The sequence below is a fragment of the Phyllobates terribilis genome, unplaced genomic scaffold (genome assembly GCF_046119375.1).
Source record: "Phyllobates terribilis strain yellow unplaced genomic scaffold, ASM4611937v1 Scaffold_7__3_contigs__length_470593459, whole genome shotgun sequence".
NCBI lineage: Eukaryota > Metazoa > Chordata > Amphibia > Anura > Dendrobatidae > Phyllobates > Phyllobates terribilis.
Window position 1 is genome coordinate 228,933,302 of NW_027362767.1, and position 18,465 is coordinate 228,951,766.

Genomic DNA, 18,465 nt, shown 5'->3' on the forward strand with positions numbered 1-18,465 from the left:
AGATGGGGTGCAGAGTGTACTTTAATTAGAAATAAAATGAGCTTTTTAGAATTTACCAAATGGCTGCAATGAAACAGAGTGAAAAATTTAAAGGGGTCTGAATACTTTCTGTACCCACTGTATTCTTATTTCATGTCAAATATTGAGAAAAACATGCATACGTGTCTTTTTATATAGTGTATGTAAACTTCTGGTTTCAACTGTAAAAGTAAACAATGTGGTTAAAAAAAAGTCTACCTTTTCACATTGTACTTTTACTTTGGGTCATGATCTATTGTAAAATGAGGCTCAGATGTTCAAGAAGTACTGACTTCCATTGAATATTTTCAGAAGTCTATGGATCTGTTGTAAGCTTTCATTGTTGTTTGGATTTTGAGACCTTCATCATTTGTTACAAGGAAGCTTCTAAAGTTTTCATTAAGGTTTGCAATACATCGGTTTTACTAGGGGAAGCTAAAGTTGTCCTGTAGACAATAATGTTGTCATGGCTCAGTTTGGGGATTAAATCTGGTGTCGTTTTGCTCCGTGGTCATTTCACCTGCCTACTGACCTATTGCCCTTTTCTTCCTTGTCCTTATGCTTGATGACTCCTGTTACCTTTATTTTTCCTTTCTGGGTTGCTCCTCTTCAGGTGTTTTCCATTGTCCCATTTTGGTTGCCCTTTCACATTCTGGGTTGGGTTGTATATATTCTCCCTTCGCTACACTTCCTTGCTGGCTATACTTCCAAGTGGATTAGAGATACCGTAAGTCATTCTAGCGCTTCAGCTAAGTGATTTTCCCTGGCAGGCAAACACTGTTTGTATTTCTGTTGTTTATTTGTTTGCCTTTCCAGCTCCTTTCCTTTCTCCTCAGTTAGGTTGGTAGGAGATTATTCTTGTTTCATTTATTATTCTCCTTATTTCCCTTTCGTGCACGTACTTTAAATTTCCTCACTCTGGGTCCTTATATCCCTCTACACACTTTCCCTCTCTTGGTTAGCAGTGCACAGTGGCTGGTTCCTCAGGAAGTATGAGAAACCTCTTGAAGGCCTTTTAGGGAGCCAAGTCTGAGGGGGTGTTTTTAGTTGTGCGGCTAGGGATTGTCTAGTCTACACAGGGACCAGTAGGGTGTGGCTTCTCTGTGTTGTAGGCTTAATTATTGCCGTTATCCATGCATGAGTAAGTTATGTGCGTAACATTATAGCCAGCCCATTAATGTGTGCAGGGCGTCTTGGAAAAAGCAGTCTTGAGAGCAGGATAAGCATTAACTGCCTCGACTGACCAAGAAGAAAAAAATGTTTCCTTCTTGGTCATGTCACCAGGTTTGTCCCATATGAGGTAAGGCCAGCACCTTTCAGCCCTGATATACAGCATTCTAATATGCTATATATAAGCCCCCAATCTGGCCTGCAAGACAAGAAAAAGACCTTTTTTAATACACACCTACAGGGCAGTCGGGTCCAATGAGCCTCGCTGTCTTGGTCCGGTGCCTCTTCTCTTCTTGTGATGCCGTCCTCCTACTTGCTTCTTGTGGATGACGTGTCCTACGTCATCCACACAGTGTCCCTGGCATCATACTTTCTGCTCTGATCAGAATGTGCAGTGCACATGCGCCGGGCCTCTTTGGCCTTTTCCTGCACATGCGCATGCAGTACTTTGCACTGCCCTCAACAGGGCAGACAGAAGCACACCTGCGCAGGGGTGCGATACTAGGACACTGTGTAGATGACGTAGGACGCGTCATCCACACATAGCCAGAAAGAAGATGGCATCACTAGAACAGAGGAAACACCGGACCAGGACAGTGATGGCCATCGGACCTGACCACCCCTTAAGTGAGTATTATAAAAGTTCTTTTTTTTTTTCTTGCAGGCCAGATTGGGGGCATACAGTACAGACCAAAAGTTTGGACACACCTTCTCATTTAAAGATTTTTCTGTATTTTCATGACTTTGAAAATTGTACATTCACACTGAAGGCATCAAAACTATGAATTAACACATGTGGAATTATATACTTAACAAAAAAGTGTGAAACAACTGAAAATATGTCTTATATTCTAGGTTCTTCAAAGTAGCCACCTTTTGCTTTGATGACTGCTTTGCACACTCTTGGCATTCTCTTGATGAGCTTCAAGAGGTAGTCACCGGAAATGGTTTTCACTTCACAGGTGTGCCCTGTCAGGTTTAATAAGTGGGATTTCTTGCCTTATAAATGGGGTTGGGACCATCAATTGTGTTGAGCAGAAGTCTGGTGGATATGACGCGCCCCCTGGGCCTGTGCTGCTGCTGCTGTGCAGGGGGAATACCCGGAGCCGGATCGCTGGGGGTTGTAGTTCTCCGTGGCGGTGACCCGGTCCGTGCCCAGGGTGGTCAAACCAGTGGCAGTCTATTTGTATTGGAATAAGTGTCCGACTACGCCACCCGTGGATTGCGGTCAGTGGGGACCGCCGCTGCGCTGCAGACCGCTGAGGCTGATGTTGTTTGCGCAGCCGAGTATGGAATAACTCCCCACGGGAGAAGTATTGCCTCAGGGCAGCTAAGGTGGAAGATGATGGGAGTGATGGTGTGAGGGTCCCAGTACTAATGGTGCTGGTGCGGCAAGGAATCACAGAGACGTGTGGTGCAGTTCAGGGTCTTTACTGATGGTACAAGGCACACCCTCCCGGGAGTACTGGCTAGTATAAGGGGCCTGGTCAGTCTGCGAGCAAGCAGGAGTTCCCCTGGCCAGGTGGAGTTGTAGGCCTCCCCGTTTATCTGCACTCTTCCTGGCTACCTTGCTGTCAGCGGTTACAAGTAGCCCACATCCCTGAGTATACCGTGTGGTGCTCACCCGTATGGCTGGTGACTTGGGGCCTTCTGTTAGCCTCCGCTCCTGGATGGCGGCGCTGGTCCCTTCTTTGTGACTGAGCCTCCGGGCTTCTATGGCCAGAGGACCTGGAATCCCCTGCCGGCTGGTTTCTGCTGCTGGGTATAGATCAGTCCCCACAGCCTCGGACTCCTGTGTCCGGCTTTAGTATCTTCGTCCAGGGCGAACTCTGCTCAGCTCCAGCCCCTGGACTTCTGCTGCTGCTCCTACAGAGCTCCTAGTTCTTCCTTTCCCTCTCCATGCTCTGACTGCTCTAATCCCGCCCCAGACCCAGTTTATAAGGGCTGATTCCTCCCCTCCCAGGTCTGGGCGGACCGTGTTGCATGTTTAGGGATCCTGACCAGAGAAACCTCCCACTTGCTCTCAGACATAATATCTCTATTACTGTGGCAACCAGACCCCTGGGGTGTCACAGATACACAGCTGATAGTCCTACTGAATAGACTGTTAGCTGCTTTTTTCTTGCCATAATACAAATTCTAAGTAAAGAAAAACGAGTGGCCATCATTACTTTAAGAAATGAAGGTCCGTCAGTGTGAAAAATTGGGCAGACTTTGAAAGTGTCCTCAAGTGCAGTTGCAAAAACCATCAAGCGCTACAAAGAAACTGGCTCACATGAGGACCGCCCCAGGAAAGGAAGACCAAGAGTCACCTCTGCTTTTGAGGATAAGTTTATCCGAGTCACCAGCCTCAGAAATCGCAGGTTAACAGCAGCTCAGATTAGAGACCAGGTCAATGCCACACAGAGTTCTAGCAGCAGACACATCTCTTCAACCACTGTTAAGAGGAGACTTTGTGCAGCAGGCCTTCATGGTAAAATAGCTGCTAGGAAACCATTGCTAAGGACAGGCAACAAGCAAGAGAGACTTGTTTGGGCTAAAGAACACAAGGAATGGACATTAGACCAGTGGAAATCTGTACCTTGGTCTGATGAGTCCAAATTTGAGATCTTTGGTTCCAACCACCGTGTCTATGTGCGACGCAAAAAAGGTGAACGGATGGACTCTACATGCCTGGTTCCCACCGTGAAGCATGGAGGAGGAGGTGTGATGGTGTGGGGGTGCTTTGCTGGTGACACTGTTGGGGATTTATTCAAAATTGAAGGCATACTGAACCAGCATGGCTACCACAGCATCTTGCAGCGGCATGCTATTCCATCCGGTTTGCGTTTAGTTGGACCATCATTTATTTTTCAACAGGACAATGACCCCAAACACACCTCCAGGCTGTGTAAGGGCTATTTGACCAAGAGGGAGAGTAATGAGGTGCTACGCCAGATGACCTGGCGTCCATCGTCACCAGACCTGAACCCAATCGAGATGGTTTGGGGTGAGCTGGACCGCAGAGTGAAGGCAAAAGGGCCAACAAGTGCTAAGCATCTCTGGGAACTCCTTCAAGATTGTTGGAAGACCATTTCCGGTGACTACGTCTTGAAGCTCATCAAGAGAATGCCAAGAGTGTGCAAAGCAGTCATCAAAGCAAAAGGTGTCTACTTTGAAGAACCTAGAATATAAGACATATTTTCAGTTGTTTCACACTTTTTTTGTTAAGTATATAATTCCACATGTGTTAATTCATAGTTTTGATGCCTTCAGTGTGAATGTACAATTTTCATAGTCATGAAAATACAGAAAAATCTTTAAATGAGAAGGTGTGTCCAAACTTTTGGTCTGTACTGTATGTACAGCATATTAGAATACTGAATATCAGGGCGGAAAGGTACTGGCCTTATCTCATATGGGACAAACCTGGTGACAGGTTCCCTTTAACTGACATGACCAAGAAGGAAACAGATTTTTCTTCTTGGTCAGTCGAGGCAGTAAATGCTTTTTCTGCTCTCAAGACTGCTTTTTCCAAGCTCCTGTTGTCAACCAACTAGAGGTCAACTTTCTTTGTCATGGTAGATGTTTCCGCTATTGGGATAGAAGCCGTTCTTTTGCAAGAAAAGAATGGGTATCTACATCCTTCTGCTTTTTACTCCCAGAAGTTCTCTCAAGCGGAATCTAATTCTCAGTTTATTTAGGATTCAAAAAGACCTAAATAAACTGGAGCAGTGGGTAGCAACTAACAATGTTTTTTAACAGGGAAAAATGCAAAGTACTACATCTGGGCAATAAAAATGAAAAAAGCATATACAAAATGGGAGGAATAGAGCTAAGCAACAGTACATGTGAAAAAGACTTAGGTATACTAATAGATCATAGACTGAACATGAGTCAACGGTGTGATGCAGCAGCATAAAAGGCAAATACAATTCCAGGATGTATTAACAGAAGCATACAGTCTAGATCACGTGAAGTCATTATCGGACTTTACTCCTCTTTGGTCAGACCTCATCTGGAATACTGCGTCCAGTTTTGGGCACCACATTTTAAAAAAGACATCGACAAACTGGAGCAAGTTCAGAGAAGAGCGACCAGAATGGTGACTGGTCTGCAAACCATGTCCTATGAGGAACGGTTACAGGATTTGGGAATGTTTAGCTTGCAAAAAAGAAGACTGAGAGGAGACTTAATAGCTGTCTACAAATATCTCAAGGGCTGTCACATTGTAGAAGGATAATCTTTATTCTCATTTGCAGAAGGAAAGACTAGAAGCAATGGGATGAAACTGAATGGGAGGAGACACAGATTAGATATTAGAAAAAACTTTTTGACAGTTAGGGTGATCAATGAGTGGAACAGGAGGCCACGAGAGGTGGTGAGTTCTCCTTCAATGGACGTTTTCAAACAGAGGCTGGACAGATATCTGTCTGAGATGATTTAGTGAATCCTGCTTTGAGCAGGGGGATGGACCAGATGACCCAGGAGGTCCCCTCCAACTCTACCATTCTATGATTCTATCATATAGGTGACCGAGAGCTTCTGGTGGTTATAAGAGCTTTTGAGGAATGGAGACATTGATTGGAGGGCAAGACATAAGGTGACGGTCTTTACCTATCATAAGAACCTGTTGTATATTGAGGCTGATATTGATATTTAAATGCTTAAACAGAGAGAAAACAGAGAAGGATTCAGGAGGATCAAGATAAGTTTGAACAATGACCAGTGACTAATAGAATGGTATTTAACAGGGAGAAATGCAAGATTCAGCTGGGCAAGAAAAACGAAAATTACATTTACTGAATGGGAGGAATAGAAGTAAGCAACAGCACATGTGAAAAAGACTTGGGTATACTAATAAATCACAGACTGCACATGAGTCAACAGTGTGATGCAGCAGCAAAAAAGGCAAACACAGCTCTGGGATGTATTAAGAGAAGCATAGAGTCTAGATCACGTGAAGTAAATATCCCTTCTACTCCTCCTTGGTCAGACTTCATGTAGAATGCTGTTTCCAGTTCTAGGCACCACATTTTAAAAAAGACATGAAGAAACTGGAGCAAGTTCAGAGAAGAGCTGCCAGGATGGTAAGCGGAGTGCAAACTATGTTCTACAAGGAATGGTTAAAGGATCTGGGAATGTTTAGCTTGCAAAAAGAAGGCTAAGAGGAGACTTAAAAGCTGTCTACAAATATCTGAAGGGATGTCACACTGTAGAGGGATCATCCTTAATTATTCTCATCTGCACGTGGAAACACAACAAGTAATGGAATGAAACGGAAAGGGAGAAAATACAGATTAGATATTAGAAAAAACTTTGGATTTTTCCGCAGCGTTGTTGATGCGCGCAAAAATCCGCAGCATGTCAATTAATTTTGCGTTTCCGCAAGCGGAATTGCATTTGCAATGCTATAAAAAACGCAAGGCAATTCCGCATGTGGAAAACGCACGATAAACGCGTGCGGAATTCCGCATGCTTTTTTCCGGGAGAGAAAATGCGGAAATGATGTGGGCACATAGCCTTAGAAGTAACACAAGCACATGAGACAGGAAGTGTTGTGCTCCAGAAGCAACCAGCTACTAGAGGGGTTAACACGGTAACAGGAGACAGGGAGGGTTTTTGCAGAGTCCCAGGGGGATTGTGGGGAAGTTGTTTACTGTCTGGATGGAGCCGAAGAGAAAGGTGGTGTGTGTGTTCTGCATCTGACAGAAGCACCCCTGCAAGTGAAAAGGATTCAAGTCAGGAGTGAAGCTAAACACAGGTCAGGTAGAGTTCCTGAACTAGTAGTGCAGAGTATTGTCAGGCAGAAAAATAAGGACGAGAAGAAATGGTGTCACAGGGATCATCTCCCTCAGCAACCCCCCCCCCTCCATCTCACTGTGCTATAAAGAATGCTGTGTTGATTAATGTGCCTTTGTATTAGAACTGTGCTGTCCTGTACTACTGCGAAGACTGTGAACTGCTGTGCTGCTAAGGAAACTGTACTGTTTGTCACTGGAGCCTGTTGCTCATAAGACTTAACTTGCACTGGCTGTGAGTCGGTCGACAGGGGTAGGGGTACTCGGATACCGGAATGGATGGGTTACTTCTGTGGGGATCACGGTTGGTCGGTTCCCGGTTCCGTGCCCTGGATCGTCAGTAAATGGATGGGGGTGAGGATGATGGGAGTATTGTGTCCTGACGCCTCCTGTGGTAACTGGTAAAATCAGTTACCAGCGCTGTGTATGGTTGCTGAGGTGATCGGCATACGGATTGTACGAACGCTATAGGCAGTAATGTCAAAGTAGGCACACACACACATTAAGTCTTTGTTTCAGTACCTTTCTTTTACTGATGTCCGGTAACAGGTACAGTTCTGGAGAGTAACCAGGTTTTCGGTGCAGGTAGAGATATTCACTCTGGAGATTTGTGAGGCCTCCTCTAACAATGTGTGCGTTATTTGGGATCAGTCCTGCCTTAAGCTGAACCTGCCACCTTTTACTTTCTTTGGGGTCCTTCTCCACAATTGACAATGAGGACCTTTGCTTGGGTCTACCAATTCTCTTTCTGGGCCCCTGGTCCTATACTTGGTCAAGTTTGGCAACTCTTTCCCCTTCTTTTTCAGGGGGAGTAGATCCTCCTGATCTGTCCGGGTTTTCTATGCTATTCCTGAATTAATAGCAATCTCGATCTCCGGTTTCCGGGTGAGCTAAAGGGATAATAGTTTTATCTCTTTCTTTCTCCTTCTAGCCTCCGTCCCTCTCTCTAGGGCGCTTCACAACACAGACCTGTTTCCTAGTTCAGGGCTTCACTGGTCCTCAGCCCACAGCTCTCTGTCTCCCTCCTCCTTCACCCCTCTCTAGACTAACTGCCGCTTTTGCTGTCTCCCTGGAAACTGACTCCTCCCCTCAGACCTGGGGTGGAAGGTGTTGTGTGTGCCTAAGCGTACCTCTCTCCCTGCACCTATGGATCCTGTGGCAATCCCCCGCAGGGGTGCCACAGCTGTGCGGCTTCTTATTAAATGCTACTGTTCTACCGTTTATGTGGACTCTTGTCAAGTGTGTCTAGTCAGCAAGTGAAACAACCTACGTGTCTGCGCCTGAGGATCAATACCCCTGTGTGCCTGAGAGAAGCTGCAGCACATGGTCTATGGTCGCCCTGAGTAACGGTTCCCCCAGGATTCCATAGAATTCATGTAACCTGTCTCGCCCCTATCTGAACCTAGCGACCTGCATGTAACATTTGCTCCTCTTAGATGTCTACTAGGGGCTCAGTAACAGAAGATAGCATAGATATCATCAGTGCCAATAACTAGTAAATTGCAGGAAAAGCAACATTTTTATTCTCATTACTGCTTATTGCACGTCAGTTATCCCAGACGTCTCACGTTTCCAGCATTTGACTGTCAGAATTGTAATTTTATGATATACACATTCATCCATAATTCAATAGATCAATCTATCGAAAAATTCTGTGTCTGTGACAATCCCTGAAATGTCTTGTAGATCTCACCGATCTTGTTACATGTAAAGATTAAAACAGTAATAAAATATTTACACGGTGCAACACTTGTGACTGAGAAGCTACAGCTGCGTGAAGCTTATATACCCGGGAATGCTGTGCTCCGGCATAGCGCTGACTATGAGGATATGGTCCTGAGAGGGGGTGGGATGCCTCTTATGACTTTTATGATAAGGTCAGGGTATATCAGATATGAGGGCGTTGAAGGGGTTATACAGGATTAGGAAAGCATGGTCGCCTACTTCTGTAAACCGCCTCAGTCCTGCACTCTGGGTGTGTGGCATTGAAGCTCAGCCTCGTTCATTATAGTGTGGCTCTGTGTTTGAAAGGCAATAGCCATGTTTTTATTTTAATCACTGTCAATGAAAATTTCTTCTTTAAATCCTTCTGTGTGTCCTCCTCCACCTGACTAAGGTCCGGTAGCGAAATAATACGGTTTATCATTCTTGCTAAGAGCATGCGGTTCCCGGTACCTCTCCTGGATCCAGCGCCAGGCATTGCATTCTCCTGCTTCCTCTGGCTCTCTGCTCTTGGATGCATTGCAATGCTATGGCAACTTGATGAGCACCTCTGACATCACGTTTATGGGCTAGATCATATGGCATGACACCACTTGAGTATTCGGGTAGTTAGTGTCTATGAATGTGCCCTGAATGAACCTCATGACTATCTCATTACTGCTGTTTCACTGGGCAACTGTGCTACACTATTGGCCAATTCTGCTTGGACTCTGTGACAAACCTAGCTTTGTTATTTTGCTGAGTGAGGCTAGATTCACACATCCATGTGTGAAGTGTTACCTATCGAGAGAAATGGACCAATTTTTGTTTCTCGGGTTTCTTCTTAGTTGCATCAGGTTTTTTTTCTCATCCCTTTGTTTTTCACTGAAGCAGGTAGACTATCATAATTTTTTTTTGTCTATTTACTATTAACAATGTATGAATTAAAAATAGATGAACTTGGATCTGACTCTGGAATACAAAGTTTTCCTAGTTTTATCCATGTGTCAAAGATTGCCATAGACTTTAATGGCCGAGTCTGATCCACAAAGCAGATGAGAATAGGATGTGCTCTGAGTTCCCTGGACAGGAGACATGGACCCATTTTTAAAACTGATGTGTGTAAGGATCAGTGAAACTCTATGGGTCTTTGTGCTGTCCTAGACCGCAGTAGGACATGTTTCATGGATGTTTGAGTGTAGCCATATTCAGCTAAACCGCTGGCCAGTTCTGCCTGGACTCTGTGGCAAACCCAGCTCTGTTATATCACTGGGTAACTCTACTACACCAATAGCCAGATCTGCCTGTACTCTGTGATAAACTCATATCTGCTATATCACTCAGTAACCTTTCTGTACTGCTATCAAGTTATGCCTGTACAAGCCAAGCTCTGCTATGCCACTGGGCAACCTTGCTATACCACTGTTCAGCTCTGTTCTGTGTTTGGCTCAGTCCAGTAGCTCAACAATATGAGTCCAATGCAGAGGTGATAGCAGAATAACAGAATTCACTCAGCAGTCCAGCAGAAATTAGTCTATACATCTGAGTGTCCGCCTCTCGTAGGCGTACATGCCCGAAAGTGATGCATGACAGATCACATGTTCAATCTGTCGGCACCATTAAAGTATATGGTCCCATTCGCGCATGCGCCGAATCCCATTTTGCTGGGGACCAATAAACGGGTGCCAAAACGCAGTGTGAAAGCACCCCTAGGAGAAAACATGTCCCAGCCTAGCCAGTCTTCACTAGGACCCTCAGAGCTAGCTACATTCAAACTTCTTATCTAGTATAAATAGCTCTTCCCATAGGTGCCCCACTTGCCTGCTTTATAAGGACTACTTCTGCCACTTGATGCTTGGTTACTTCAGAGTTTGCTACCTGAGCATATTCTGCTCTCGTCTTCACACACAACACCACTGATCAATGCTGGTGTGCCAACAATCGTTCTTTCTCTCTCCATTACTTTCCAACAACTCACTAACAAAGAGGAACCACTTCTCTGTGAGGGGGCAATTGAGGATTCCCACTCCCCTCTAAAACTGTTTTATTTTATGTGTATTATAGTGATCATAAAATATGTTGTTTATGATATGGCCATTAGATGGCAGCAATAGGTTAGATGGCAGTTAATATGTTTGTGCTTGTGATGTCCAGTTACTGCAGGACAGAGTTAACCAGCATGGGCCGGCCTCAGTGACAGTTAGAAACTGGGGGATGCTGGGAGTTGGATGGCCATCTTAGTGAGTGTGTAGTGAGTCTTGGAGAAGACAGGAGACAGTGAGAGGGTCTAAGAGGAGGAAACACTTGTGCTAGATGAAGTAGACAAGAACAAGAGGAGATGGGTGTGTGAGTAGCAGCAAATACAAGGGACCAACAGCAGCGGGGACAAGCAGGACAGTATACCTCACGTAAGCCAATTTGGGGACTTCACACATGTGTCGTTACTAGGACAGCCTTATCAGCAAGTTGGATCCAGGATAGTTGGGTAGCGGGAACAGTAGGGTGATAGCAGGAGCTCCCTTACTTCCAAGTTCCAGAAAATGGAGTTTCCCTCAGGGCTAAAACTCTCTGCAATTATTGCACAAACTGTGTCTGTGTCCATGACCACTGGGAAAGTGCCATTGGCTGTATATGAAGAAGAAGGAAAATGTATTTCCTGCCATACCCTGTATGTAAGTGTGTTTGTAAGTAAAAAAGACTTTGCATTTTCAAGTTGGTTTGGCTATCTTATTCTGGAAACTGAAAGAATCGGCGCCATAGATGGTGAATCAGAAGTGAGTGTGAAAATGACTGTCACAGAAACACTGCCTCCCACATACACTCAGGGATTCACTGAGTCCCCAAATTTCTGTAGCGAGCCAGGGTGATGAATTAGTAACAGAAGTGACACTCGACCACTACTACCACCCTGCTCCCCGTTACATCTCTATACCCACGTAACTCTTTCCAACACGGGATGTCCTAATAATTAACCCTGTCCATTTGCTAACTAAGTGCTACAGGCCACAGAATAAATAAAACAACATATAACACAAGTCTATGCATTATATTACTATGAGATCTTCAGGAGGGTTGTTACCAGATCTTTCATTCCTTTACATAAACTACGTAAATTTTCATCCGGAACCAACATACCAGGTAAGACATAACAGTGCCTTTAGGCAACTCTGTGATCCCCATGTAAGAAATCATTGCTTGGTACCTTCTCTCTGTGAAACAATTCTCCAGCAGAAGGGTGCATGTGCCATGCTCAGGCACATACCCAAACTGAACAAGATGTCCAATCCAGCACTTACCGTATATATGGCCACTCCCTGCTAGTCGTGGTGCATTGTAGTTTCCTGGATAGTGTCCAGATGCTCAGGGGCTGACCGCACACTGCCCTCCACTCCTCCCCTAGCACTCTGCTGAGTACAGCTTCATTCCTGGGAAAAGGCTCCTCAGCAGCCACTCCTGCTTGTCGTTTTGCTGTCCATAAAGCCATCAGGATTATCTTTGGCTTCCAGGAACTGTTGCCAATTTTGTAGTGTTTCGAGAGAGTTCCACTTGGGCCCATACAAGGGGCTCTTCCACCCTTACCTGCCTACTGATAGAACCTTTATGTTGATATAACAGCAATATGCAATTAATTCCTTTAGCAAAAGAACCATCCTTGGAGACCAATTTCTGTTACGGAGCTCCAGATCCACCGCTGCAGCTCCTTTGCAGTGATGTTTCTTGAACATCACTGCCTTCATGCTAAGGATCGTAGAGGTCCAGGAAGATGGGATGGGATATTCTTGTAATATGGCATTACTTACTACGAGGAAAACCCTATAGCATAACAACTCTAAAAGATAATATGTAGCATCATATGGTTTAAACATCATGCTGGTCTCCCACCCGCCTCCTTAATGCACGTGTGGGGCTGTCCAGCCATCAGTGCCAGCCGGACACCATCTGCCTTGACATTGGGACCTCATAATATGCTCCTTAATTACATCATTAATGCCATCAGTTCTTGTATTAAGAGGGGCGTAAGGAGATTACTTCGCCAGCCTGTGAATCTTATAATTACACAGAACAGCAGAGGCCAGATGTGAGGAGAGAAATAAAGGGGAGAAAGCTGGTGGGACAGCTGGGGAGAGGGCGCAAGTGCATAAACCACACATGAACATGTAATGCAATTGTATCTAGCTAATATATTTATCCAATATAAATTATTAACAAATTAGCATTGCTCTGCCGCACAGGTGAAATGATGCCCCGGAGTCTTATATACAAACGTTAGCTATGCAGACAAAAGTATCGGCACATACCTCGTAATCACTGACTTCAGGACTTTCATTCAGTTCCATTGCCACAGGTGTATAAATTCCAACTCTGTAGGGGTGTAACAATATTGGGTGTAGGGAATGTCATTGCACCAGAGTCCCAAAAGTCTCTTTGACCCATATGTAAGACTAGTGCTTAGAAAAATCTAGATTATTTGGAGATGTTGCATTGAGGCCCCTGAGCTTCAAGTTAGTCCACTGATGGCCATGCAGTCTGCCTTTACGAGTCTTTGTTCTTTAATAGGAGCCACGGGGGAATGACCCGCCCCCTGGGCCGTGGGGTACTCAGTAGCCGGGCCGGTCGATGCTGGGGGAATGTCACGGTGGCAGTCACCCGGTCCGTGACCCAGGGTGGTCGATTAAAGGGAAAGTAAAGTAAAAGTGGAATGAAGTTTTTAGAGATAATGTTCGTGACGCCAGCTGTGGTATGCAGCTATATGGGGCCGCCGCTGCGGTGCAGATCCTCTGGGGCTGGTGGTGACGCAGCAGAGTTGGTTCAGCTCTCCACAGGCAGAGCTTCGCTCCAGGGCAGTAGATGGTGATTTTATGAGGTAGATGTTGTTGGTGCGGTGTAATGCAGGTGATGGCGAAGATAATGAGTCAAGGACACAGTGGGGTGCAGTCTTCAGGCTTTACTCACAGTTCAAAGCAGTTCCAGGTCATCGCTGCAGCTGGTAATGACCGCCCACGTCGTCCTGTGTCCTCCGGGGTAGGGAGCCAGCTATCTCTCAGGTACCTCAGGAGCACTTAAACGGGACTCTGTTCTATGCACCTTTCCCGATCGTCTCACTGCGCTGGTTCTCACCCTCCTGCCCTGCGCCTCACAATCAGTGTCCCAAGCCAGTGGCCTCGGGCCTTGTCGGGCGACGTGCAATCCCCTGGACCCTATGCGGCCACCTTTTCAGCGATATAATTGTGGGTTTTGGCTGCAGCACCTTGAAAATGCTGCAGCCTCTGGTTGGCTAGCTGAGCCTGGTTGTTCTCCACTAGTTTGGGGCCGGTCCCCTTCTGCGGTCTGATCCTTCCATGCCAGTGTGAATTCGGGCGCACAGGTGGCTTTCTGCACTCACCGTGCCCCTGGGATCCCCTCTGTCTCTGGAGCCTTTCCCTCTGCTCCCGTCTTCTCTTTCTTGCCTCCTGGGCCTCTCTCACTAGGCCCGGCTCTTCTCCCTCCACTGAACTCCTGCTCCAAGCACTGGAGCCAGGAGCATGGACCCTTCTGCACTGCTCTCCTGAGCATGACTGGACCCTTCTAGATGGTTCCCCTCCTTTTTTTACTCCTTCTGCCTGTGCTCCCCTGATCTACTTCCTCCACCCACCTCCTCTACCTAGTTCAACCATCCAGCTAGGGACCAGGGGCTGTGCTCTCCCTTAGGAGCAATCTCGCCCTTCCCTACTGAAGTGGAGTGTATTAGATGTGGGTGTGTGGGTCCCGGGTAGTACTCCATCCTTACCTGAGAGAGGGGTACCGAACCTCTGGGTGAGATGCAGTACCTCTGTGGCAACTGGACCCGCAGGGGCGCCACAGTAACAAGTCCGTTCATGATATTACTTCCCTCCTAAATCTTCCCCATCACCTGTGAGTGATATTATTGAGAAGTGGAAGGAACCGCAGCAATTCAGCCACGAAGTGGAGACCCCATAACGTCACAGAGCGGGGGCCATGTGCTGAGGAGCAAAGGGCAGAAAAGTCACCAATGCACTGCTGACTCCATAACTGCAGAGTTGAGACCTCCTCTGGTATTAACAACAGTACAAACATTGCGCCCCCGCCAGGCATGGCTAAGCAGCTGCATGCGGCCTTACATCACCAAGAACAATGCCGAGCGTCAGATGGAGTGGTATAAGGCCGCCACCATTAACTGTGGAGCTGTGAAAATGTGTTCTGTGAATTGATGGCTCACACTTCTCTATTTGGCATCTGATGGGCGAGTCTGGGTTTCGGCAAATGCCGGGAGATCTATGTAAACTTCAGTCTTCTCATTTAGAGGTCAGCTTAGGCCCCTTAGTTCCAGTGAAGGGAGTTATTAATGGGGTATTTCCATCTCCAAGACCCTATCCCAATATGTAGAAGGTGTAATAATAATAATATTAGCAAATACCTCCAATTAGAAATGTAGTATAGTTGTTCTGATTCGCTATGTCGCTTACCCCATGTGCAGGGCATTGCAGTAGCTTAGGTATCCATGGTTATGACCACTAAGAACTAACTAACTCACTATATAAGTTGATGTAACCATGGATACCTAAGCCCTTTTCAGTTCCCCATGACTGTGTCACAGTGTACAAGGTCAACAAAGACATAGCTAGGTGACTTTGGTGTGGAAGAACCAGCAGCGAGAAATTGTGTTTTCAGTTTCCATATACATGTGTCTGTAAGTGCAATGGGACTTGACAATGCACTTCCAGTTCCTCAGCCTCACGCTCTGATTCTTGCCTTGCGTCGCTCTCCTCTAACTGATTGACAGGTCTTTGGCTCCGATTCATGGCAGGGAATACATTGTGAAGCTGCAAGTGCATCGCCACTCCCCAAAGCACTTCCAGACACATATATATGTCACCCCAGGCCTGGATGCCACAAACTTGTAAGGCTGTGTCTGAGAGCAGGAGGGAGGTTCTCTGGTCATGGACCATTTGCATGCCGCACCTCCTGTCCCAGGCCAGTAGGGGGAGCAGGCTGCCCCTATAAAAACTGGTACTGAGGGCAGGGTTAGGAAGACCAGGACCCACTTCTGAAGTATCCAGAAGGGTTCCCAGAAGAGAGGGACAGGTCAGCCGCAGCTGAGGAGTCCAGGAGGCATAGGAGGAACACCAAGCCAGGGACAGAGGCGACGAGAGCCGGTCCTGGCAGAGAGAAACTACATACTGGACACTGGGGCCGAGGCTGTCAGGATTGCAAGTCCTGCAGCAGATCATCTACCTGCGAGGGATTTCAGGTTCCTTGGCCTAAGAAGCCTGGAGGTTCTGCCACACAGAGGGATCGGTACAGCACGGAGAAGCTACAGGTACCTAAGGCCTGAGCCGCAAGCCATACAGGCGTAGTACACGGCAAGCTCAGGGACGTGGGCTATCATACCACCAAAGGGGGAGATAGTCAGCAAGGGCAGAGAGAGAACGGTAGGCCTACTCACTCACCCTGACCAGCGGAGTTCGCCTGAATGCCCTCAGACACCCAGGTCCATTCCTACCCTGTACTCCTGCTGGGTCTATGATAAGATCAGTAAAAGACCCTGGACTGCATTATTGAACTCTGTGTGGTTACTGCTGCGCCTGCACCATCACCCCCAGCATCCTATTACACTGCCCTGAGGCTACACTCCTCCCGTGGGGAGTTGTACTATTCCCTGCTGCATCCCCAACACCAGCCTCAGCGGTCTGCCTTGCAGCGGCGGTCCTCCCTGACCGCAATCCACGGGTGGCGTAGTCGGACATGATGTGCTGTAGGTAATCGACTACCACCGGTCTGACCACCCTGAGCCACGGGACCGGGTCGCCACTACTACTCCCAGCATTGCCCTGAAGTCCGGTCTCGAGTGCCCCACGGCCCAGGGGGCGAGTCATATATACTGAGCTTCAAAATGCAATTTCTGGCTGCTGCAGTATCGCTTTGACCATACAGGAATTAATTTGTCTTTTAGAGTATAAATGGTTTTGGGGTGGAAAGATAGAAGTTTTTGACAGGTTCCCTTTAAGTAATTATTCCGCACATATCAGTTGGTTATGCAATTAACTACTATGGATTACTGCTGTAATCCATAGTAGAATGAGGAGGCACTAGGAAAATTGTGGTAACCTTTATCTTTATCCTATTTTTGGAGGACATGTTGTAAGCACATTATATGTTGATGGTTGACCATATGGTCTCTTAAATAAGTAAAGTGAGGCGCACAGAAGCCTAAGGAACAAAGCTCTTTCCTAGCACCTCTTTGTTCTAGTGATCGGGTTGACTCACATAAGTCGGACCTCTTGTATATCCATAGACAACTCAACTGTTCTTAGCAGTTTTCTTAATAGCAAAAGGTCCACATGATCTTAGTGGTGCATTCGTTGTGGTCTAGTGATACCATGAACTCATTAATGAAGACTTCAAGTGTCAGACTATTAGGAATGCACAATTCTGCATGGAATTATGCTGCATACCGGATAAGCAAGATTGACAAACCATCAGGTAAAGAGTAAAGTTTTTTTACTGTATGTATATAATCGCTATTTGGTAGAGTTTTATCTTTTTAGATCTTCCCTCTTGACACCTGTCAATACATCACTGACCCCGGAGGTTAATCTACTGCACTTTCCTCTACCGCGAGACCCGTAAATCCCCTGAACTCCAAGACTGCTGTAAAACAAATAGTCATATTTATTGGGATTTTTTATTACTGTTTTAATTCAGCTCATCCTGGAAAAAGGATTTGTGGCATAGAAAAAAAAACACCCAGCAAGTATTTATAACTGTGTCTTGAGAATAATACATTAATCTGGTTTAGCAAAGGAAGAGTCATGTTAATAGACCTGGATTTATGGAGCCATAATAAAGAAGGTATAAATAATTAGATGGAATATATGGGTGCTAACTAAGTCCAGGTCTATAAATCTAACCCATATGTTAGAACAGAGTGTAAACATCAAGTCTTGGTGCTACTGACCGGTTTCCAAGAATGAGAACAGAGAGAATATGATTTTGTATAAAATAATTATTTAAAAAAATGTCTTAGATGGGTTGCCAACTTTTTGTTAGGAGTATGCACTGACCCTACACACTTCTCAGGATTGTATTGGTAAAATTGACAGATATGCTTGAACTATAATATTGTTTAACCCAGTGAAGTACCTAGCCATCATGAGTTATGTATAGTTGCCTAAATTCTGGGGATGTATGAGGCCGCACACCCAACACAACCTTCTCAGGAATGCCTTAATCCTCCTAGGAAGGCACCGCCCGAATCTTGGACACCCACTTTTGTCCAAGAAGCACCAGGAAATCTGGGACATTTGAAAGTTATGGTTAAGCAATGTAGGCTGTATAGGCCCTGATTCATAAAAGTGTTTTCACCAGAAATCTGTGAGGTTAAGCAAAAATTTAGCGGCTTTTGGTGTTTTCACTCCAGTTTCACCCATCTCTACCAAAATGGGTGAAGCTGGGGCAGAACAGATATGCTTGAACTATAATATCGTTTAACCCAGTAAAGTACATGGCCAACTTGAGTTATGTATAGTTTCCTAAATTCCGGTTGTGTATGAGGCCATATACCCAACCTGAACTACAAAGTAATGCCCCATGTCTCCTAGGATGACACCAGCCCCACCTGGGACACCCACTTTTGTCCCAGAAAATCTGGGACCATTGGCAGTTATGGTTAAGCTACTGTAATGCACACGCCTGGACTGAGCGGCGTGTGCGTGTGATTCCACTGGACCGTGCCGGAGAGTGAATGCCTCTAGGGGCGTAACTAGGTATTCACCCGATCCGACCAGGGTCGCACGAC